General features: G+C 37.1%; 1 long non-coding RNA gene across 2 annotated transcripts in view; it reads right to left on the bottom strand.

The window, feature by feature from the left end:
* Positions 1-848: 848 nt before the first annotated feature.
* LOC122887436 overlaps positions 849-25,362 on the bottom strand; it is a 30,440-nt gene continuing 5,926 nt past the window's right edge. For both annotated transcript variants that reach the window (XR_006380547.1, XR_006380546.1), the window contains one exon: positions 849-3,783. This is a non-coding gene — a long non-coding RNA (uncharacterized LOC122887436). The remainder of the gene's footprint in view (positions 3,784-25,362) is intronic.

The following is a 25,362-nucleotide window of genomic DNA, read 5'->3' as shown; positions in this document are numbered from 1 at the left end:
TGCAGCCGCTTCTGGGGAAACAGATGCAGACTGTCTAGCCTGGGAAATAATTTTATATGAAATTATATATTTTCTTAATACTAATGCCACTCACACATCTCTGATATGTGAGTGATCTGGGATGAACTTTGATTTTCAGAGCTGTCAGAAGCTGCCAGAGATGTTAGTCTTGCTGTGAGTTTTTCCTTCAGTTGTGTAAACAAATGTGGGCCACAGACTCTCACAGAAGTATTTGATGTTCTGTGTAACGTTGGAGGAGCAATACACAAACCGAACAGGCAAAACATCAGAAAAACTACAAAGATACTACCTACAAAAATATACAGTACATTCTAGGTATTGTTGTTATGGCTGTTATGTGAGATTAAAGGAAGGGTTATGGCAGAGAATGTTTAAATTCCATGTTGGTAAGTAAAAAGGAAGAAACAAAGCTCACACAGCTGTTGATATTTGTGTATGAAAATGGATATGCCAAATATGCATGGAAACATTGTTGAATCATTCTATAATGTGTCCCAGATGAGCAAAAGTGGTGCTTTCTGATGTGATCAGAGTGGAAAATGGATATGGGTAATGGACATATTTTGTCTGTAGGAAAACCAAAATACACTAGACATATATACACATACACACATTATAATTATAAATTGTATGCATACATACATACATATACACACATACACACATTATAATTATAAATTTTATGCATACATACATACATACATACATACATACATATACACACATACACACACTAGAATTATAAATTTTATACATACACACATAATTATAAATTTTATACATACATACACACATACATACATGGTTTTGAATACTGAATATTATTTGCTCCACATCAAAATAGCAGTCTCTTTCATTATTTACACAAAGCTGCCATTGAACATTTTCTTTTGAAAATAAACCCAGAATCTTTAAGGAAACAACAATCCCAAGAATCTATGGTTCCTGGCTTATTAAATTTGTAATTTGTGCTATCAAAGGATGCACATGAATATCTTTTGTGAAACATCCTTTTCGTACTGTGTGACATATTTCTGAACACCAGCATGGCACCGAACGCCATTATTTTGGTAACTCCTAATGGCCCACGAGACCGGTCAAACTCTCCTCAGTTCTTGAATAGAAATGAGAAATTACAAGCTAGGAAAGAGGATAACATAACCAAATATCCAGCACTCATTTCAAGCAAATCTTTTTCTTTTTGTCTGTCATAATTTTATATGCTGCAGTTCTTCATTAATGCTGGCTTAGAATGCCAACGTATTACTGTGAAAGCAATACCTATGTTACACCAGTATTTAAAAATTATTGTCAAATAAGGTTTGTGTTCTTCAGCTAGTGTCCACAAGACACTGACTTGGGTGTATTCTTGCTTATCTGGGCAGTGGACTTTCTTTTACCAAAACTTTTATTTTAGTTTTGGTAAAACTACTCTGGGCACTTTTAAAGATTAGTGACTCTATAAATTTTTTTTTCTTCAAACATCATGATATACGGGGTCTCAGATGGACACTCTAAAGCTGCAAATACCAAACCAAAATGTCCCTCAAATGTAAAAATAACACGAAGAAGTGCACAGTATCTGCACTAGCCTATCTTGTATTCATGAGTGCATGTATGAATGTGTGTGGTTAGGTGAAATCAACTTAGTTTCTGACATGACAGTTTGCATTTTTTTCCTCTCTCTTTTGAAATGCTTATGCTATGTTGGTTTATTCTGCTTTTGAGTAACAAAATATTCAGTGTTTAGTCTTGAGATTTATCAGCATCTGTAAGAGGAAGCCTTTTTCCACTGTTACTTCACAAGCTGCTGTTATCAATTTCCCACAGTCATGCAGTCATGATGCTAGACTTTTTTTTTTTTTTTTTTTTTTACACTACATTGATCCCCTAAGAATTCAATTATGGCTTGCCTCTGTCAAGTGGGAGGTCAGAAAGCAGTGTCATCAACTGTCTCTCTGGTAGAGAATCGGGGTCCTGCTCAAGGACACTTCCACTGGTGGATGTTTGCTGTCAGTAGAGCTTGAAACTGGGTTTACAACTAAAGGGTGGCCTAACTATTCTCTTCTCCCTGCTTCCTAGTCCTTGATGGATGAAAACTACTGTATATGAAGTCCATTTCAAACTAACAAAAGCCCAGAAACACTGCCAAAAGCTAGCAAATGTTTAAACTTGTATATAATTACGTGTCTATGCTCCAAGTGCAATGTTGGATTTTGATGGCTTCTTACATGATTGCTACACTCAACTCATTTTAGCCTCATTTTGTAGTTGTTTATCTGATATTTGTCTGACACAACAGATAGGTTCCATTTTAACCATGCCTGGAAATGACCTACCGTGTAATGGGCCTGTTTCCAAGTGCAACTATTCAGATTGATTGTTTAATTTTCTGTGCAAATATGAAACATGAAGTGATGATCACATAACAAAACAAAGACAACATGGACATTTACATTATTATTATTATTATTATTATTATTATTATTATCCATCATCGTGACCTTTTATAACCTTAACCAAATTATTTTAGTTTCCTTCCATACTATACGTAAGTTACCATGACCAAAATCTTTCCTTAGCTTTAACAGAGTTACCTGTCTTATCTTCCAGCCATATCTGAACCACACTTTAATTGTCATGAGTGGATATATAAAATATCGAAAAACCCTAGCAGTGAACACTCTGCAGATATGTTCAATATGAATGTTCTACATAATGCTGTATGTAGGAGACAAAATGTATTCCAGGTGGCTTTACATGTCTCTTCAAAATGTAGTCTGTTGGAAAAAGTAGAATCTAAATATAAAATGTGGGAGATAAGGTTAGTGTTTTCAACAGTCATACCTCTCTTGCTTCTTGTCTCTTTGACATCACAGTAGTGACAAAACCGACTGCTTCAAATAGCCACATTAACAGCAATTTAATCAGGGCTCGGACTGCCTAACTCTATTACTGCTCTAATTATTCTCAAAGTGCTCAGTGTGTGAATATGATCTGATCTTCAACAGAAACACGCAGAGGTTCTGGAGGTGCATAAAATCTTAAAGGAACTCAGCCTCTTCAGGGGATAGGGACTTAACGAGCTCAACAGCCTTCGAGTTGCCTGGAGACAGTAGCGGGGTTATAAAGCATTAAGGAAGGAAATCAAGTCTCCCTGAACACAGAAAAAAAGAAAGAAGCTGCAGAGATTCTGACTAAGCTGTGGGCGGTGGCTACAGAGGCTACAGGGCTGCTGAGGACAAATGGTGAAGGACCCTGAAGAAGAGGTAAGATTTGGGATCAATACAGGCAACATAATTGACAATCACTAAAGCATTTATTGACATTTAGATAAACCCATTTAATGCTGTATCCAGACTTAAATCTTCAGGAAACAATTCCCTTTAAGATACTGTTCATCAAGTTGAAGGCTTAGAAATGACATTTCAAAGTGCTATGCTACTGTACGGACCATTTCCTTTCTTAATTACAGAGTGAATCACAGCAGTGTTTAATAATATGCGGTGTCAAGCACTGTCAAGAGGTATATTTCTATTACCAATCTCTTTTCACTTTTTTTCTGCTTCTCTCTGTCTTCCATCTTCACTTCCCTTAACAAAAGCTCCAAAATGTGACAGTTGTGTTGATGGGGTTGAAGGATTAGAAAATCTTCCATCGTTTGGTGTCCTTCTTTCTTTCTCCCTCGCTCTCTGATGATAACCTGTAAAGCCTTTGGCTGAAAAGTCAAATCCTCATTTGCCTCTTCCTCCTCTTAGTTTTCTGTAGAATAATGAAAAAGCCAAATATTATTTAAGAATAATTTAATCAGGAACATGAGGAACTTAACATTTCATATACTTTTTAGCCATGCAAGCGGCACAGCTCTAGACATTGCAATGTCAGTCAGTTGGTCCACCACTTATCTGATGGATTGCCATGAAATTTGGTACAGAAATGTCTTCCCTCAGGATGAATTGTAATAACTTTGGAGATTTCTGACTTTCCATTTAGCGCCATCATCAGTTCAAAATTTCTATTTGTCCAATACTTTGGTTAATAACCAAATACATGTCAAACTAATTCTCATCAGCCTTGGCTATATATTGTGTTTAGTGCTAATTAGCGATTGTTAGCATGCTACAACTACACTACAATAGATATATACACGTAGATACTGCATCCGGCTTGTGAGATGCTTCTCTTCCGTCGCCATCTTGCAGCAGGGTTCTGGCCAGTTCAAAGACGTGTGTGCTGTGTGGATGTTGTAATGAAACAAATGCCAAAACCAAGGAACGTGGAATAACATTTCACAGGTACAAAGATATTTTACAATATTTTACTAAGTCAAGCTAATTTATGTCAGGTATAAAACCATAAAACCAGAATTGTGCCAGAAATGTCCTTGATCTTTTAACTTTAGCGTTTGTTGGAATTGTGTCCTTTTTATTAATTCTTTATGAATTTCCAAAATTATAAACACAATTTTATATATATATATATATATATATATATATATATATATATATATATATCATGGCAGCCATTTTACCATGCAGTAAGAAAAACAAACTCAGAAACTAATTATGTAAGTTCATCTTAAATATTATAGGAACAGTATTTTGGTATGAAAACCTGCATTTTTTATTTAACCAAGTATCCTGTATCACAAATACATTTTTAACCAAACTGCTGAATAATCAGTAACAAATTCAGCGAGTTATGATCATTTTAATTGTGGATAGACCTCCTGCCGTGATAGACATACATGCATTAGGAGGCGCGGCTTCCCCGTACCAATATGGGGGCTGCGTTGACATATCGCTGTAATGAACAGCAGCAGCCTATGTGGTATCTACATGTATATATCTGTGCTACACTACTAACACATGGTGAACGTGGTAAACATTATACCTCAACAAACAGACATCAGTATGTTAGCTTTGTCATTGCTACCATGTTGCTATGCTAGCATTAGCATTTAACTCAAAGCTTGCTTTCCAAACAATGCCTCACAGAGCCGCTAGCATGTCCGTAGACTCTTAGTCTTGTTCAGTTATGTTTTCATTTATTTTAAGGTTCATGGAAAAGGCTAACTGCTGATACACATCCTGGGGGCATTTTCTTGATTACATTTCTCTTTTTTTCAAAAATAGTTGATCTAGATTTTAATATTTTATAGGGTCAGTTTTGATGACAGCATATTGTCTGAGGAAAATGAAAACAGTAAATCAGAGGGTGAAGAAACCATCTGGGGATGATTGTATAGTCTTGTCTTTCAGGAGAAAAACAAGGGAGAAACACAGACCTTCACTAATTTGATTGGCATCTATTTTGATGGCTGCTGAAGTGTCCAGGTGCCCTCTTATCTAATTCTCTGTTCGGCTGGGAGGCTGGAGTCTATAATAGCCTCGTTATGGAAGCCTGTTAAATTCATTATGAAAGAAGGAAGCAGGAGCGACAGTGGGGGCAAGAGCACAGTTGTTCCGACATTCTTCTGGCAGAGACTCTGCAGGGGAAATAGTGTTTCTCTTTTTCATTCGATTTCATTAGATAACACCTCGCTTTTCACAAGCAGTTAAAAAGATGAAATGTTTTTTTGCACTTTTGTTTTGTCCTCTGCCCACACAGAGCTGCTTCCAAGACAGTGTAGTTTTAGAAATGGATATATATATATATATATATATATATTTATTTGAGATTTAAACTCGTGTCTTGGTTTGAATGTTTGGGAGATGATTTGAATGTCTATATTTACTGCATGTAGCAAACTAACAAGCAGCACAACTTTAACTGATATATAATCTTAGTATATCATCCAGACAGAGCAAATGTAAAAACTATTTGATTGATACAGCCGCCCACTTTGTATCACTAAATACATGCCACAGTCTGCAGCACCTCCTCAGTTGCTGCATAAATTATCATGGTTCCAACCAGATGAAGATGGCACACGGTCTTGCTTTTGGAAGAGAATATGTTAGATTAAGTATGACAAGGAAAAATCATATCCATATTTTATGAGCACTGTGGTCCTGTGCCCATAAAACTCCATACTGAAACTACTGAAAATGTTGTGTTTTCAGACGTCACACAATCACAGCCACCACATTGTCGCAAGACACCAAGATAAGCATTGCAGAGATGCATCAATGGTTTTGCCTACTGCAAAATCACATTAAATTTGGATTGTCAAATGAGTGTTATGTAATGTGAAATTACCTATGACAGCACACATGCTCAAAATGTATTTATCATTTTTCACTTTTCAAATCTACTGTAATTTTTTGTCTTTTTATTTGTAGTGAAGCAGAAATGATAATTTCAAATACCCAGAATTGACTTGTTCTTGGGGAGTCCAGTTATGTTTATATGCAGTTAGCAAAAGGATGCATATCCAGCTGGTCCTGGTCCGAGCAAACATTAACTGGTAACTGCGAGATGAACATCAATGTAGTCTTAAAATAAGACATGAAGGAGTGGCAGTAATTGCACACTCCATAATCCATAAAAATAAGTATGATCAACATGAGAAAAAACATTCACTTTGTGCTTCATCAAGAGACACCAAGGACTTAAATAAGAGAGCACATCAGCCCAAACACTAACCAGATGTGCACAAACAGGCATAATTTCATGACACTTGCAATAAAGTAAATACAGGCAAGGCAATTAGTATCCCTATAAGGAAAAGAGATGACAGGCACTCTGTGGAGCAATACATAACAATTACTAGCAAAATACATAATTATTCCTCCTTTATATGTCCATGAAATTAAAGTTTATACAAGGGAGTTTTTCTGATACCCTAAAGACTAATCAGCATTCCATATGTTGCATGTACACACGCAACAGTAGATAATAGGACTGTCAATATTTAATTTGTAAAGCCATAGGTGAATGTGGGTTATTTTGTATAAAACAAGCAGCAGGGAAAGTGTAGCAACTCTGGAAGGGCCTTCTATGTTCTCTTCTGTTGTGTTTTGTGTTTGTACACATTATGTGTTCACCACTGTGGTCACATGTGGCATTTACAGGATAATGGAAATTTGAATTTCCCTTCATTTTACCAATATCATCTTGAGTCAGTTGCATTAAAGACATCACCATTTGGTGACCTTCCTGGGAATGAGCACAAGCAGGAAAACTCAAACTTGTCTCCTGGTGAGTGGGGTTATTGCTTATGAATTTAAACTTCATAAACATTTGTAAGATGCAGATTACAAGATTATTTGTAGTCTAATGGTTATGGTGCATACTATATAACCATGCTTCTCTGCAACTCCTGGCTGGGGGATCTTTGTTACATGTCATACCCCTCTCTCCCCCCATGTTTTCCGGTCTATCTCTACGCTGCCTGTCAAATAAAGGTAAAATGCCAAAAATAAAAAAATAAAAACTTCTATTGAGCTGGTAGAAGGGTGAAATCTATTCTGTGATCAGAAAAGAGTTCATGTTTTACCAGGAATACCTTCCCTATCTGTTGGGTGTTTTATACATCACACTTCACTGCCTTCATCCAGTACATTATGCTACTATCTATTCTATTTTGAACAGTTAACTTAAGGTACCTTTCAGCAATGTAACTTGTCTTTCACAACAGATTTATGCGTTGCCTATTGAGCCATAAATAATAACCTTCTCAAACATCTCTGAGAAAATAGTAACAGAATTCTTATCCTCCTAAACCGTTCCTGTGCCACTCCACAGAACTCGGCTGAAATGTCAACCAAATTAGCAGCCAGACATCACAAGCACACAGAAAGACATTCTCTGCCATGGCGCTGCTAACACATGGAGCTAACAACTGTGCAGAACAAAACAACCATACAACTACACCACTGGCCATCAACAAAGTTCCTGACATGCTGCTAATGTCAAAGGTGTGTCCAGACAGCTCCTCTGCTGCTATTGGCAGGAGCCTGCTCTACCCCAGCCTTTGTATGCACCCTGGTGTCTCTTTATTTTTAAGTTTATTCCCATTTGGGGATTGTTTGCGGTGCCCCCTGCATATTATTTATTATGCTGTTGTTTTTCTATGCTGCTTTGCTATGTTGACGCAGCAGGGAGCATCCCAAAAAGTAGAACCGTACCGCCATGTCAAAGTGTGTTGACATCTGTATTTGCAACAAGGCATGAGTGTTCCTGACAAGTAAGAAAATATTGTAGTCATATATAATGATCAAAAAGGTTATCTTTCTAAAATTAGAAATGATCGCTGAGAACTGATGGCATTTTTGCTATTTGGGCTCATGGGCAAAACTAGAATTCTCATGCATTCCTGATCCTTTAAAATGATACAGTAGAAACTGTAATTTGGGGTGTGGGAGGAAAAGGTTATCATAGTTAACATTGACTGTGGGATCAGCTGGTAAAGTGTAGGAACAGTGGAAGTGTCTTCTGTGTTTTCTCCTGTTTGTGCAGTGGTAGCATTATTGGCTTTTACGCCCTTTCCCACTTGAACAGAAGCTGTACAGCAAAATAAATATCCAACCATATATCATTATTCCTACTTCTGAGGCAAGCATGACTGCATTCAGCCTTCTGTTCTTATTGCACCACAATAATTTTAGGAGGATGTTTAGCATAGGCAGATGGAGGGGCACATGTGGGTGCCTATGCTGAGGTACTCAAGTCTAGGTGAAAACACACACACACAGTTTAGTCACATGCACAATAATGAAACAGAGTTAACATTAGAGATTTACAGAAGATTAAACCATGATATTGAGGGTTAGCTAAGACTACATTCAAAACCTTCATAAGTCTCCAGCTATCAACAAGAGAACGGTTCCTGTTAGTGCGTATCCTGTATCTGCCAGATTTTTTAACACATTACAAAACCAGCAAGCTATTTATTCAGTTTTGCACAATTTAATTTATGGTCCTTTCAGCATGATGTTTGGTAAAGGTGGGAAAAAGCCATCAATGCCATTTCATTTACTGCTGATATCTTTTGTTTGATGAAAAAAGTGCAATTTACTTCCAGTGAAGTTCAGTACACTAAATACCAATATTAAAAATCTTAATAATAAATAATTAATTAATAATACTTATATCAAACTTGCACACTGTGAATGATTCAGCTGAATAAAGAAATGCAGCAGTGTTGTATTTTAATTCATTCTAGCCAGCAGGGACACATTTCCTTACTTGTTTATGATTGTGTCATAATTCTCGAAGGCCCTGTTCAACCCCCTCAATATGTCATGTTTAATCAGCAGTTTATGCCATGAAAAAGATGTAGGCTGGTGCTTACCTAAGACAAATGGTGCCTCTTTACATCCTTAACTTACATCCTCTAAGTTTGGCACACAAGGCTGCTATTCCATGCTATTCCATGTTTTCTACTGCCGTAAACAAAATTATCCTAAGGCATTTGTTCCCTGCCATAAAGCGTGTGACAATCTGTCCGATATAATGTTTCACACAAACAGCAGTTTCTTGAGAGGACCTGCTTACAATGACAGCCATACTGCATAAAGATCGAAGCCACTGTCAGGATTTCAGTCAAACTCTGTTTATACTCCTGCACAGCGGGGCTTTTCAGGTTGCATGTTTCATTGAGAGCTGTATATTACTTTTCGATGAGAGGAAAAAAAAATGGTGCTTTACTATGACAACAAACCTATCTCAAGTAGTGAAAACACAAAACCACTGAAGTGTAAAAATGCTAGCTTCAAGTAACTCACCAGTAGTCATTACAACTTGTTACAGCCCTATTGTAAGTATTTGCTGCTGTGACTGTAATGCTATTAAAAAGAATACAAATTTTTCAGCAAGTGGAATGGGCTTAGATTTCAAATCACACTCTTTCTGATGTCCTTCTGTTCCTTTAATTCCCCATAGACAATTTCTCCCAGAGGGACACCTTCATCGGTTTAGTCCCTCCGGTCAACGCTGTCTCTCCTCTGTTAAACCATCCATGTGCTGTACAGGCATACAGTACATTCTAGAGATGCAGAGGCACATGTAGTGTTTTCATAATAATTGTTTTAATTAATATTTATGTATGAAATATTTTCTCTTACTACTGTCTGGTTTCCTGCATTTTCTCCAATTTCTCCAAATGCCTGGAGAAGCTACAGATGCTGCAGACCTACATAGTGTGTGACTTGCTGATCTTGACCATCTCTCAGCAGGAAGAAAAGAGCCACATGGCGCTCAAGTCACATTTATTTATTTTGCACATTTCTAGAGCAGATATCAGAGAGTGAATAAAACACAAACAATGAGCTGCACCCACCATGATGTCCCAAAACAGTGGACATTAGCCTACTTCTATTTGTTTTGCATTTGAAAAACTCAAAAGTCTTCAGGAAAGTCTCCAGTTGCCCCAGTTAGTCGGATAACCCAGACCTCACTGTCAACAGTTTTAAATAGGAAATATCTTCTGAAGGTAGAAAACACTGGTTACTTTTTGGCTGGTAGGAGCACCAGGTTGTCTCAGTGTACAGCAATAGCTAAGCTCATGACAGGACTATGCCCATCCTCAAAACTGAATTGACATCCAGGTAAATACTATTTTAAAGAAGAAAGGGGAAGGGGTGTTTGTGACTCAAAAATATAATAAACAACAATGGTTCAAATCTCTTATAGTCACATTAGCCCTCTGGCTCCGTACTCAACTCTGAAAAAAGATGTGATGTCATTGTTTCACTGGCAGTTAATAAATATTGAGCAGAGCAATCACAAAATGTAAACGGTGCATAAAATGCTGTCTGGTAATGTAATAATGTACAAAACAAGCTGATAGCATACTGCTACTTCACCACCACATCACTGTTTCTTATTCTATTTCAATTGACAGTTGAACAAAAGTGAACTTGCACAAAAACAGGAAACGCATACTTGAATTCGTCAGTTGGAAGGGAGATGGAGCAAATATTAGCAGGATGGAAGATTAATGTGACCACACCTTCAGATGTAATATCACTCGATATTTGCATGGTTCTGTTATTTTTCCTAAATAAAATAGGATTGTTTTCTTTTTAACCAAAATGCAGGACCTGTGTCCCTGTTAAATAATACCATGTGTCTCTAAAGTGATGAATTATTCTGAAGTGACAGAAAGAAAATCCTAATTTTCAAATATAACACAGACTCACTGTAACAAGTGGTCACTGAGTAGTCTGCATAATTTTGTGCTTTGGGGCAAATGAAGTTTACAATGAAATGATGCAATAAAGAGTAACAATGTTTTCATTATCAGTAACTGCTGATTTTTAATCTACTGTAAGAAGGTACTGTGATTTCCTCCAAATAGTTTCCACACAAGAGTGCCTAATTAGTAATCAGTACAAGTGCTCAGTGCTGATAAAATACAAAAAGATGATCTGCAGAATACCTTTCATTCTTTCTTCCCCCCCCCCCACTGGCTGAAGCCAAGGCTTTCAACAAAGTGCTGCTATTTAAATCAATACATCCCTCATTACAGAATGATGAATATTTCATCAGCAAGACTATTACTTCAAATGAATAATTTAACTGTGTTATATCAGTCAGGGTTGGGGGTTCAGTGGTACCCTGGTCCCTCAGCTTTTAAACCCAACCACTCATTATGAAGCTCTTTAAAACACTGCACAACCCCACCAAAAAGGTCCAGGATCAGGTTCAGCGATTGTTCTCTGAAAATGCCAGGGTCGCAGTTCAAACCACTGACAGTAAAGGTATCCTCAGTTCCAATTAGCCATGATATATACATTGTATTGAAATCATTTCTCTTTATTATAATGGAGCTTCATGCATGTTAATCCCACATGGATGTATGGTTTTTGTGCTCATATAAATACCAAAACCCCATGACCTAAAACAGTAATCTATCAAATATTCAAAGGACTAAAACGAGTAAATGCCAGTGGCACTGAGACAATTTCTGTGCAATCTGGTTTGTAATGACTTTTGACTTTTGTAATGTCATTTTTTACGATTTGTTTTTTCAACTTGAAGATTTTTGTTGTTCATTTGCTTGTTGTTCCAGACACACAAACAACATTTTGTTGGGACTTATGGCTTTTGTGCAAACAGATACACATTACAAATCAATTATTTTAATAAGAGATAATTTAGTTAATTTTGAAAATTATTCATATAATCAGATAAAATACCAGTTTTTTACGCTGCAGGTGCAGCACCTTGCCCAGCTGCTTTCAAAACAAAATGCTGTTTGTTTTTTTTCCTTTTTACTGCCTCTCTTCTTTTCGCTCTTCCGCTTTTCCGCCCTCTCTCAATTTTCAGCTTACACAGTCACTAAAGTGTCAGCTCATGTGCTGTAGAACCTCTCCGTGATGAAATGAAGGTTTAAAGCAGAGAATTTAAATAGAAGATTTTAAATGAAAATCTTTGAGTAATCGTTTAATCCCTGAAATATAAAATGCCAATGCAGCACCAACAGAGCAAATTCTGGTACCCTAAACATGGACTGAGCTCGGTAATACAACAAAAAGCTTTATTATCAGTGACATCAAATTCACTATCATACATTACATATTGAGTGAGTAGATTTTAACTTTTGGGATTACCACAGGGAAAAGGGATGAATCCACTTCCCTCCTCTGAACTTCATCAAAATGGAGATAAGAGTTCTTTCAAGTGTTGAGCTGTGCTGGGTATTAAGTAACACAAGGTCAAATTCAGTGTTCATGTAAGATTATGGAAATGTCAGTCTTTTCCCTTCCTCTCAACTCTGTAGTTAAGAAAACTGACACAGAGAGCACAGTGGTTAAGTATGTCATACACAGATAGATGTGTTGATTGTATGAGAAGCACCTATTTCAGTCACATGTCTGCTCATTTGTAGTCTTTCACCCAGACAGGTTATAATTTCTGTGTAATTACCTCCATTAGCATGAATTGTTCTTCTGAAGCTTGAGTATGTAAGGGAATATTGTGAATACAGATAGTGGAGCATGGTAGTGGAACATGGATTAAAACTTAAGGTGTCATTTTCTTACGGAGCCCCCTAAAGGTCATGACGAGAATTGTTTGCATACTTTTGCATTCCCTCGCAATACTTTTCTTCTTCCATTCCATCTGAGTCATGTGTCTATTTGTAATGGAAGGTAGTGTGGAGATTCTCAAGTTAATGCACTTTGTTTATTGACACCTCACCGTATCTGATGTCCATTGCAAATAAGTTAATAGACAGAACATTATCAAACTTCTGGGTAGGAGCTGTATGTATAAGGAAATCAATGATTGCTCCATACTTATAACAGGCATTGAAGCTTGCTTTAATTTGTTTTGTGCAAAAACGCAAAAAGCTATCCAGCTTCCGTTGGTCTGCATTTCTGATGTATCTCTGCAAGTGGTTCAATGCTGTCTGCTCTTCCTGTGACAGGACCACATACTCTGTTTGCAGCATTTCAGTCACCTTCTTGTATGTTACTTTTTTTGACTCATACAAATACAGTACATTAGCTTTATGTGGTAGATTCAACTGCACTTCTGTAATTTCGCCTCTGGAGACATCTCCTTTTCCTCAGTGAAACCCCTCCGGGATTCAGTACAGTACAGAGTACAGTAACTGTTCACGAATGAAACCAACAGCATCCTACAGATCACCGTACTGCTTTCTAAGAATTTGTTTAATTTTACTTTCACTAATTACATAACCATGCATGTCTATTGAGCAGTAGTACTATATCAGCATACTTCATGCCCAGTTCAAAGTAAAATTTAGTGAGCTAATATACTGGGGCGTTGTGCTGGGAGCAGCTGAGCAGAAATAGACACATGGCTCTGAAGGATTGGAAGAAGAAAAGTATTGCGAGAGAACACAAAATATTGCAAGACAACACAAAACATATTGCGAGGGAATGCAAAAGCAGTCCTCAAGAAAATTCTCGCCGTGACCTTTAGGCTCTGTACTTTCGTATTATTTTTTAATTATTATTTTCATAATTTGAGCAATTTACATTACACTACAAATAAAGCAGAATTTTAACTACTGTATAACAGGATAGTGACAGTCTTTCTTTTTGTTTTAAGGTGAAACATTCTTTTCTTTTTTAGCACCAAAAATTTGACTTGAAAGGCTCAAATGGTGGCTGTAAAAAGTCAGTTGTGTCTGTCTTTGTAAAGAACAGCATTGTCTGTGGTGAGCTGGAATTCATGGATGCTATGTCAGTTACAATAGTTTCTATTTCTTCACAGTGGAAAAAAAAAGTATCAAAAGGTCATAGAAACATCTCAAACCTCCCCTGCAGCATTATACATTTCTCCACTATCCATCTGTAAGCACAGTATGTTCTAAACAATCATGATTTCATCTAAATACAGACTTTATTGGCTGGTATGCAGTAAAACTAATGTATTTCACATAAAAACAATATTTTAATATATTTTAAACAATTGTGCTATTACAACAAAGTTGTTGTAATAGCACACCTTTTAATATTTATGGCTAAATAATCGTTAGATCAGAAAGTGTGCAGAGAAGACTTAAATGGCTTCATCTACATCTACAAGTAGTGAGCTTCAAAAGCATTTCATAACATTTACATCAGAAACATTTTCTCAAAAGGGCTCCATTACTTCTGATCCTGGAAAAATATATCCTAGGATCCCTCTGATCATATATATATATATATATATATGCCAATTTAAAAACCAAGTTTTTAAATGTCTCGACAAATAAAAGTGGCTGAAATTTTTAAAAAGCTGTGTCATTTTGCCCCATCTGTCTCAGTTCAGACCCCGACCTTTGAGCATCTAAATCAATGTATTTAGCATTGCTGGTAAATCTTTTTAGCAGTGAGCCATTTATATCCTCTCTAACAGTATGTCCTCCTAGACTACGCTGATAGCGATGGCAGAAGTAACTTATCTGGATGTATCTCTCCCCGGACTCTCCAGTATCTCTCCATCCTCTGTCCGAGAGACCTACTGAATGACAAACTGTACTGTTCTCTGTGGATCAATGGCTCATAAGTATAAACCAATTTCCTTTTCAAACTGCACTCTGGGAAATAAACAGACACCCTGCCTTAGGAGCTTGACACTGTGTGAGCTTCAACAGCCGATTATTCATTTTAATGTTGTGGAACTTGGGCAGATACGCCAAACTTCAGAGATTAGGTTAAAAAATAAAATCATGCAAAATTAAAATTCAGGTTAAAAAAATGGAATATTAGAGGCATCAAGAGAAATAACTATTGTACATAAAATCATTTTTAGACAGCTGCTTTTTACAGATTATCTGACAAGCCAATAGCCGTGGTTTTACATGTTTACAATTATGGCATGAATTAAGAATCATGTGAATTTTCCCTGCCAACTCTTTTCCAAAGCATGTTTGGAGATTATTTCATCCCAGGAATCCATTGGTCTCCATTCATTTCACTGTAGATGAAAATAAAGTTTCAGAGATTTTAAATGCACTTTAGATGGGTGCAAAGGGAGCAGAAACTGTTCTGAAAACTCGACTTGTTGATATGTTCAAAAAAGCTCTGACATTTGAGACTTGCCAGTCAGCTGCTAAGCATAAATCTTTTAATGAAAAAAACAACTACATTCATGTCATCCTTTTGACAACAGTTAGCCTTTTGAGTTGGACAGTCCAACAATACAGCTCGTCGATGCTATGCTGTCCGGCTGTTAAAACCAATTGTTCTGGATTATTAAAGAGTCCTTGAATGCACCACCAAAGAAAGTTTTTTAAAAAACAACAACATTTTTTTTAGTATTTTTCAAGAAATCTGTTTTGGTTTGTTTTCTTGCATAGTTGTCTTGCGACTAGTACACAACATATGTCGAAATATTGCTAAAAAACTGCTTCAGATGATGGAGGAACTACATGTAGTGATATTTTGACGAACAATGATTAACAGCCAGCTTTCATGCTGCAGTATAGATTTAGCATTTTCCATAAATTCTGAGAAATCTTTAGAAGTACTGGTAATGGTTTGGTGAAATACTATGGTAAGCGGTTGTCACAACAAGTTATGTCAATAATGAGACACAAGATGCCACTCTTATTGTCAGGTCTGTATCCAAAAAACTCTGAGCCAGCATCTGCTTACTCTTATTGTACATTTTACAGTGGGATGCATTTATAAATAACTTCCTGTAAGTTCTTGTGCACATCTTTGGATAAACACAGTTTGTGCAGGAATTGTGATCCATGGTGCAAACAAAGACAACAATATGTACAGATTAGCTTACAGAATGGGAATATGTTGAATGGCTATCACTATAATGCCATAAATGTCAGAGAGGAAAAGTATCAAATACGATATTTTTTAAGATGAAAATCTTTTTGCACCTGCTGTTTAAAAAGTAAATGGCAAATGGACTTTAAATGTTGGCAGGTATAAATAAACTATTCAACACCTTTTGTTGGGTATGGCATTGTTCTTTTTCTGCTTTCTCTTATTCTTAAACTGCCTCCACACTAATAAACATGAGCTCTGCGGTCTTCAACATCCACCTACACTCATCATTTCTCTCCTTGAAGTTTCAGTGTTTCCTTTTCAGTGTGCTTTTAACTATCATCATCTACTCATATCTAATAGTCAATACTGCACCTGCTAATGCCAACTCTGGATAATTAAACACAAGTCTGTGTCAAATAAATCTCTGATCTTATACACTATGGATTTCTGATAACTGAATTGTGGATGAGTGACGGAGGATTTGCCCCGTTGATTGAAGCTACTCTTGATGGAGTTGCAGTTATTCATCAAATTGATTTCAAATGGTATCCCTTTTTCTTGCTCATTTTAAAACTTCTCATTTGAGTAACTGGGCATATTGAATAATGACAAAATGCTCTGTTGTGTGTCCTGAACCCCTAAAACTAAGATAATTCTTGATAAAGTCTCACATTTGTATTTATTGACTTTTCCAATGATTTTGTACTGGACTTTAAGAATCTTACTGCCTTTTTTATGTTGCTAATAACTGTATTAGCATATCATCGTCATTTAAAAAGGTAAAGATCGTTGTAACGCCATTTGGACTCACATAAGTTAATGTTGAACTCACAGAAATATGTGTAGCTGACCATATGGTTATTGTTTTTAATGTGGGGTTGCCCAGCCTCTCCCAGCTTTTGTGCATCTGCCTAACTCCTATAGTTTTAACTCTGTTAAAACGTCTGCCAGCATATTTACAGAAGCTTTTTGAGCTCTTTTTCTCTTCCAAAACTACTTCAGTGCTTCCACTCAGTTCTGAAGAGTTTGTCGATTGCTTTAACAGCACTTGCTTGAGTTCTCTTGATGCTGTTGCTCCTTGTAAAAACAAAATTATCAACAAAAATCCCTGCCTTGACTAAATGAAACCACTTCAGCCATGTAGAGAGGATGGCTTAATGTTACCATGAATTGACATAATGTTTTCAATTACTCGTGAATACTCATCTGCAACAAACATTATGGTTGGGGTCCTTTGAGGTCAAAATCCTTTTGTGTATTTGAAAGCATACAGTACAAACATTTTCACTGTTATGCAGTTACATCTGCTTTTTCCACAGCGCCATTTACATAAATCAGAAAAACACTTCCTTCTCATTTACCTACTGCTGCTACAACAAAATGATAAATGTCTTTCTAACAATTTAAACCCAGCAGCATTAACATCAACATCACCCATTTTATACTTGTTACCTGCTTCAGAATTGGTGTTTACCATTTCATAGCTTTCTATCATAACTCTACGATCACAAGTTAAGCCCTGTGGTGGGAATCTCCTCCTGAGCCTCTAAAAGAGAGAGACTGAAATGACTCTAAGGACTTTAGCTACTCATCCCTGCCTCCCCACACACAGCAAGATGATAGTCAGTGAATATTCTCTGTCTTCTGTCTAATCAAAATGTCAAAAAGTCTGGGGCAACTGGACTTGCAGTGTGGTTTTGAAGTCAGTTTGATGCTCATTGGCAAGTTTTCAAAGGTTCTACACCATTGATCCTTAGAAGTGAGCAGCACTATCATCTGTCAACATCACTTTGATAAAGTTCACAAGGACATGAAAACATAAAAGGCAATGTTGATGTCCTCCTTGCTGCATTTTCTACTCTACTGTACTTCTCCAGTAGCTAATTTTTTACTGCCAAACAAAACATATTCTTTAAAAGGAGTCGAGTTCCCCTCAGCTTAATAGCATCTTTCAGCTCGTTGTTTTGTTTTTTCGGCCTGCAACTTTAATGTTTTGGTTCCGTCTCATCGCTCTTGTAGTGTTGCTTTCAGCTACAGCAGGCAGCTGATTTCAGCAAAAAACTACCCGCCCAGCACCACACAAAAAACAGACACAGTTAGCAACTAGCTAGTGAACACAGTGAAATATTTTGCTGCTGAAGAGCCAGATATTTTTGTGAGTTGGTTGAGACTAAAAACAGAGCTAAAAAGGAGTGAATGTTGGACACATTCATCAGGTGCCCAGAAACACAACTCCAAATAAATGCTAATGTTGGTCTCTGTCTGCTGGATGTATAAATAGGCTGCTTGCTAATAGCAACATAATAATAGCAACATAATAAGACGACACTGTCGTGTTCGCAGCTTGTTTCTTCTGCAACCAAGTGGCCAAAAAGTTGTTATTTCAGGATTAAAAGTTTGATCAAATTATATTGTATTTTTTACTGTGGTACATTTTTCTATTTTCATCTTCATAAAGCTACCGTATCATGGTGTAGAGGGACTGTTAATAATGTCAGCATACCAAACATATATATTATTTTTCATAATTCCTGAAAGTGCTGCTCATCATCTTAATTCTTTGATGTCGATGTTTGTTGTGAATGACTCATACAAAGTAATTGGATGGAGAAGGGAAAGAGGAAGAAAGTAAGATAAACTTGAAAAACCTTGATATAAACAGTGCATTTTTATGAACATATCTAGGTTGCGTTTCTAGACTGCTACAGAGACAGAGGGGAAACCAATTCACACAGAACACTGAAAGGTTTTGATCTTCTGCAAGAGCCATTTTCTCTGAACCTCCTACTTAATGTTTTGACACTGTTATCCATGTAAATGCACAGCGCAGTGCTTATGAATACTGAGAGCTCTCTTTTGCACATGAATTGTCAGAGTGGTTGGAGATCATTTAATTCTTAGGAGATGGTGATTAACACATGCATTCATTTCAGGTTATGCACCTCTTTGATGACAGCAGAGGGAGAGAGACCAAAAGAGGAAGTGGGAAAGATGGAGTGGGAGAGAGATGAGGAGGAGGAGGAGGAGGAGGAGGAGGAGAGAGGACAAGAGGGGAAGGGAGGGAAAGACGAAGGAAAAAAATACAAACAGACAGACAGAAAGCCACACGGGAGAGGCAAATCCCTCATAACCATGTATTACTGATGTGTGGCAATGTGCAGTAAAGAATTAAATAAAGTGTCTTCATTAACACTTGATAATAAGCACAGCCTCATTCAAAAGCACAAAGAGCACTTTGCACAGGCAGACATTATCAACTTTGCTCTTAGTTCAACAAAGACTGGAATGAAAAGAGGCAACCATGTATTGTAAAATAAAATCTGCCGGTAATCACGTTCCAATTTCCTCTTTAACAACAATGTCCTTCATTGGCATGATGTTCAATTAAATGCAAAATTTCTGCACATTTCCTCCCGCAGTAAATGTGGTATTTGTGGTGGGTGTTTGAGGGAGGGGTCGTTTTGAAAACTGAATAAACATAGCTGAATATATTATGTGCATACATCTGAGTGAGGGTACAGTATAATGTAATATGGGTAGAGAAGTTCTTTATTGTATGGAGAAAGGATAAAATAATGCTTTCAGCCAATCTCATACTGTATGGAGATATTTTCATCGCTTCACCACTGATAATATGCCAACACCTTCCTTTGGGTAAATATCTCATTGTTTTTAAAGGTCATGTCCCAAATACTGATTCATAGCTCATGCTAAAGGGCAGATGTTCTTGAATGAAACCACAGCTAAGGTCATTTGCACAGAGTAATATCCATCTATACAATGCATCTGTTATTTATAATCTTTGAACAATTCATGCATCTGTTTTCCATCTATACATCATCTAGGTGGATCAGCGGCTATAGCAAGAGGTCATGGTCTTGAGTTATGTATTTCAACTGCAACAGACCAAATACTTCATTCATTCTTTAGTCTATTGCTCTCGATCTCTGCTGGTTGAGTTCTCATATTTTTCCTTGACCCATGTCAAGGAAACTTATGTGAAATTTGTTTTTGTTTATTTGCTGATGTAACTTCTACTATAGTGCCATGTACATTACAGAGAGGCAAATAAATTCTGAATATGCAAATCAACATCAGATCCACCTAAAACCAGCACACCAAGACAATACAGTAGCCCCTGTGATCTAAATGATAAAACATTTTCAATTTAAATAATTGTGAAAAAAAAAAAAATTCAATCGAATGTTCACTAAGACCAGCTCCCTTAGTTACTGTTGCTACACCTGTCAATCTTTCCATTCTTGCAAGGCATATGCAGTTTACAGTGAAAATGATGGCAGATTAAACACTCAAAATGCCAAGCAAATTTTGAAACAATGGGTTCTCGATGTCAGAGAGAGGAGGACAAAAGCAGGCTTCTCCTTTCTAGCCAGCTCTGGTAGATTTTATAAGCTGTAGCTGGCAAGCTAATTCAGCTAACATTAGATCCATGAGTTGGTTGAAAACATGGCCTTTAGCTGACTTTTTAATGTTTCCAGCTGACTCATTTTAAAACGCGAACCCTGTAAAAAAGGTGTCTTAAATGTGCAAGTGATGGCTGCATAGATGATATAATGCTTGATGATGCTTAATGCTAAGTTAGCATCCTAGCTAGTTGATTATTCATGTAGAAGCCTTGAAAACGGCAGTGTTCTTGTATTGATTTGTAGAGCTAGTTAGTATTACAAGTAGGATAAGGAAAAATGTATGGTCAGACCGTTATTACATTATAACATTATAACTTGTTTGTATTTTCAAATAATGTTTTCACTTGTAATGTTACAAGAGAAAAGGTTATTAGGATGAGGACCAGCAGATATCTCGGGTAATAATGTCTATGGAAGCTGAAGTGTAAACTTTCCCTAATTCAACCAAGAGCAGGAGCTGCTAATGTTACCCTAAACTCTGATAGCATCCAGGAATGGCTGCTAAAGTGGGGAAATACTACACAGTGGATGTGCTAGTTGTGAACGTGGCTTTTTTTTAGCATAACCTGTAACCCTACAAACTAATGTAGTTAGTTAATGGTGTGCTCTGTGCCCTTGGGAGTAAAATTAGTAATGTACTGCAGGTAGTAAGCTAGTTAGTTGTTCATGCTAACAATTGCATCTTACGTTAGCGCAGATAAACACAAAGTTTAATCCATTCCTTACAATTTTGCTTTTGTGTTTTTGAGAAATGAGAAAGACACTGACTTTATAGACAATGTGATAGAGCTACATTCTGTGGATATACATTTTCTACTCCTCCTTGTTGTGGGTGTAAAGGCTCAGACTGCCAATTCACAGTCAGCCTAACACGTTTTATCATAACTTCAAAAAAGTTGTCACTAGTCTTGTTTGGATTTTAGCATTAGATTTTTCACACATAAAATAATTAACATTTGTATATATTTTTGCTATAAATTCTATTTTCACAGTTGCAGTTTGAACACTTGATACTGTGAGTATTACCATAATGCTTGGGCAGAGCCACGGACAATTTTATAATAGATGTCTTTGTAAATAAAAGATGGTATTTTACCTAACGGTGAACATGCACTTCCAACCTTGTACATTTTGATCTGGATTAAGGGATGACATTAAAATATTTATGATGCTCCTGATGAGACATTTTGGCTCCCGCCACATAAAGTTATTAACATTTGCTCTAATTTGTCACATTCTCTGCTTTCAAAAAGGATGCCCTAGAGCATTCCGTGCTTGTGTATCTCTTTTCCAAGGGTACATTTACAGGAAAATAAATGTGTAGTGCACCTTTTAGTGGGAAACATGTTTATATTTTACAAGAGCGTTTTGACCAACAACAGTCTATAAATTTAATTACCCAGCATCCTTGAATGTTGATGGTAGCTTTTGCAGCCAGGGAAGAATCTATATAAATGTTCGTGTGTTAGAGTGTAGCACTCATTTAAGTGTTTGCTTGCAAAAGAAATCCATGGTGAATATTTTTATTACTTTAGAAAAGAAAAAATACAATTTCCTTTCATCAGCTGCACTCTGCTATATATGCATGTGATGGTGTATGGAGGACATAAGATAGTGATTGGGGACCAGGAGAAAGAGGTGATGGTCCAGTATCATCATGACTGGCCTGCCACTATGTGTGGACAAACTGTGTGGGGATGATGGGGGACAAAGGAGGCGATTAGTTAGACAGAGCACTTGTAATACACTCTCGGGGGACCAGTAAGTCAGGCAGCTCAATGCTGCAGCCAGGTTCACTGAGCAATTAAGAGAGCTGGGTGAGTCAAAGTGGCTTAGCCTGATGCTCTGCAGCTCTGTGCCAGTGTTGAGAGCACAGAGGGTCACTTTCAACCCCTATCAGTCCACCTGTGTGTCTTAATGCACCCATCCACACTGACTAGACGAGCCGAGAACAGAGCCAAAGGGACAAGTGGGGCCAAAGCAGTACATGGGAGGAATTATTCTCCCCTTTCCCATAATTGTGTCTGACATATCCTTTGGCTTCTCTCCCAGATCACTAGCAATACATATATTTTTCTTTATACCCTTGTTATCCCTGGCTCCTTAATGAATTATTTATAGTGGGGAGAGTGAAGGGGTAGAGAGGATTTCCCTCAGAGTACACATACCAATAAAAGGAGAGATGACTGCAATAAAATGATACGGAAGGCGTCATTTGCCCTTTTACCAAAATGGGTTTCAAAGTGTTATGGGCTACGTATCATTTTTGAACTTCAAAAACAGCCAAACTCTTTAGCAACATGATTCTCAGGAAACACATGAGTGAAATTGTAGAAACCTTGAATCTAAGAACTGTATTAGTATTGCAGGCGCTTGTTTTATAAACTCCATAATTAATTTGTGATGCACAATCAATTGATCATACTGTAATAATCCTGGCTGCTGCATAAAAGGAATTGATTAAATACTTTTGAATTTTCTAAGGCAGACTGACCTCCATGGTAGAGTAAATGCAAAGTAAGCGCCGTTGCAAGTTTCTCCCAATTTTAGTATGAGTGTCAAATATTACCCATGACTACCTGGCAATCAGAAACACAAATGCAAACCTTACTGTACTGGAAGCATTTTAACAGTGAGGCCCCAGGACAATCCTCAAAAAGGTGTTTTTCTGATTAGTTTTTTTTTTCCCCCCTCTACCAGTCCACAAGACAAGCAAGATTACAAGAATGAAGGCAGTGATGCCTTAAGGGGAACAATTTCCAACTTACCGGCAGCACAATCATGAGCACTCTCTCACCTAAAAGGTCCTCAGAGAAATATGTGCTCCAATTTACAGCTTCCGCAAGAATGTGAGAAATAACTGTCCTGAAATGAGGAATCAAGCTCTATGTTACATTTCATTAATTTGGCGTTGAAACCGTCAGCTTCATAGAAAGATCACAGGGTCGAAATTGAACAGCACTCAATGGCTCTCCCTCTCCTTAAACATGTTCTCCCTTATGTCCTGAAGTCTTAATTTACAGTCATTTTCATTCATTCCTCAAGTCCTCTCAATGATTTTCACACATGTGAGAGTGAATTATTCTCCCACATATGAATCTGCATGCAGGTTTTTGCTCATAGAGACATACTTGCTTGCAGAGATCCAGTGTTTCAGAATTGTAGGAGAGGGCAGTGATAGGTCAAAACAGAGAGCCTGTTAATTGAAGTTGTGCATAATAAAGGGGGGGGGGTTCATTAATAATTGATCAAAGAGTCGTTAAATTGAAATGTGTTTGCATCAATTAATCATCCCCCCAGATGCCATTAATAAGCCTTTTCCATTGCAGCATAGCAATCCTGTTGTGCTGAGCCTAAGCCATCATTCATCATGTCTTACTGTGCTCTTAAAGCTGGCCTCAAGCCTGTGACAGAGTGATTAAAACACTATTGCCATTGAGCGCTCCAGGCTTTGCTCACAATCTCCTCTGAAAATTGGCCACACTATATACTGTGTACAGTGTGAAACTTGATTACCATGTTTCTACGAGTTATTGACATTCTTTGAACTTTAACAGGGTGGTGAGGCGTTCTGCAACAGTCTGCAGCGACAGTTCCAGTTCTCAGAATGTTCAGTTTAATCACTGTCAGGCTCTACAACTGCTTGGTTTGTTGAGGGGGTGTTCACCCATTCACAGTTTGTGAACAGTACAACATTTAATTTAAAACAATGACTTTAAGGATGACTTAATTACAGCTCATGGTAAGAGTTAGCATTATTATACCTCGGCATGTGTAAAAAATAAAAATACAAAAAAAAGGCTACATCTACAGTACTTTAACTTAATTCATCTTAAATGCATCATCTGGCCAGCATGCTAAATTACCCAAATCGAACACACCCTGAATGGAATTTTGCAGCCAACAGGTGCATAGATGAATGTACAGCTGTTGCTAAAAAGAAATTGTGATATTTAGAGCATGTACTGTAGTTTGAAAAATAAAAATATTGAAATATAAAAAAAAACATTTTAAAAAGAATGAAGAAGAAAATAAGTTACACTTATGGCAAATTAAGGAGGACTTGGACCCTTGTGGAGTGCAATTTTCAAAGACTGCTGTTAAAATAGGTGTGTTTACTACAATTTATATTTGCTTGAGTCACTGATGGGTTGCAAGAAATAAACAAAGCATCTTGTAACAAATATAAAAGTGACTCTTTCTCAACAGTCATATTCAAGATCAAGATATTCAAGTAATCTTGCACAGCGCTGTTGATAGCAGTCCTTATGATCAAGTTGCATCCAAATAAACGACTCTTAACTAAAGTTACGTGAAAATCTAAATTCAAGTTAATTGATTTGCTTTAAATTGTTTGTTAAACATGTAACAAGTAAACCCTACGCTGATTCCTGCAAAATTTCTGCATGTCTCGACAAAATCTAGTGTTACAAATTACCACAATTACATATTTTTTAAATGCTGAAACATTTTAAATCGTGTGTAGCATAATCTCAATGACAGATAAATCAAAATTCAAGTTTTGCTGTATAATTTCAGGTTAGTTTACCTCAAACTTAAGCGGGGACGACCGGGTACCAAGCCCGTACCAAAAATACCACAGGATTGGGTTAGCTGGCGAGCAACGCAGTGTAGCATATAGCCTTGCTCCTTAGATTTAGCTAGCTTCGTAACGTCGAGCAAATTGGGCGTGGTTCAGTAATCAGGCTTCATCTGCCCACCTCAGCTCCACCTCTTTGCCCATTTTTGGTTACCCGGGAGTTGGGCCGAGTGACGTGCTG

The sequence above is a fragment of the Siniperca chuatsi genome, linkage group LG13 (assembly GCF_020085105.1).
Source record: "Siniperca chuatsi isolate FFG_IHB_CAS linkage group LG13, ASM2008510v1, whole genome shotgun sequence".
In the NCBI taxonomy this organism is placed as follows: Eukaryota; Metazoa; Chordata; class Actinopteri; order Centrarchiformes; family Sinipercidae; genus Siniperca; species Siniperca chuatsi.
The sequence above is the reverse complement of the archived record's forward strand: the minus strand, read 5'-3'. Positions and strand labels throughout refer to the sequence as shown.